The sequence below is a fragment of the Dipteris shenzhenensis genome, chromosome 6 (genome assembly GCF_047967505.1).
Source record: "Dipteris shenzhenensis isolate YYH24624 ecotype China chromosome 6, Dip_SZ_1.0, whole genome shotgun sequence".
Classification (NCBI taxonomy): Eukaryota; Viridiplantae; Streptophyta; class Polypodiopsida; order Gleicheniales; family Dipteridaceae; genus Dipteris; species Dipteris shenzhenensis.
Genome location: NC_141601.1, coordinates 27538931 through 27539805, shown reverse-complemented (window position 1 = coordinate 27539805; position 875 = coordinate 27538931).

Below are 875 nucleotides of genomic sequence, written 5' to 3'. Positions count from 1 at the left end.
CCATGTTTTTTAATGGTTGTGCATGACACTAAGACAAAAATGGTGTTTTATGGTTGATCCACAATGCAAAGCATATCTGATGGGCACAATACTTTGCATGCACCTCAACCTAGGTTAGAAGGAATTGCGTGCAAAGTGGTTCCCCCATCCGATAAGTACTTGTTTGAATAACAGACCTAGGACCGTGTTTTTTTATGGGTGTGCATGACACTAAGGCAAAATCGGTGTTTTAAGCTTGATCGACAACGCAAAGCACATCCGATGGGCACAATATTGTGCACACACCTTCAACTAGGTGGAATTGACTTACATGCAAAGTGGCATTCCTATCGCATAAGTACTTGATCGGATAACACACCTAGCAGCGTCTTTTTTTATGGTTGTGCATGACACTAAGTGAAAAACACACCTAGAACTATGTTTTTTTATGGTTGTGCATGACACTAAGTGAAAAATGGTGTTTTATGCTTGATCGACAATGCAAAACATATCCGATGGGCACAATCCTTTGCACACACCTTCAACCATGTGGAATTGACTTACATGCAAAGTGGCATTCCCATCAAATAAGTACTTGATCGGATAACACACCTAGTAGTGCGTTTCTTTACGGATGTGCATGATCCTAAGACAAATATGGTATTGAATGCTTGGTCGACCTTGCAAAGCATATCTGATGGGCACAAAACTTTTCCTACGCCTTAACTTAGGTGGTATTAAAATGTTCGCAAAGAGGCAAACCCAATCGATAAGTACTTGGTCAGATAACATACCTAAGGGCATGTTTTTTTTCGGATGGGTTTCAGATGTGCATATCACTACCGGAAAAACGTTGTATAATGCGTGATCGACCATGCAAAGCATATCCGATGGTG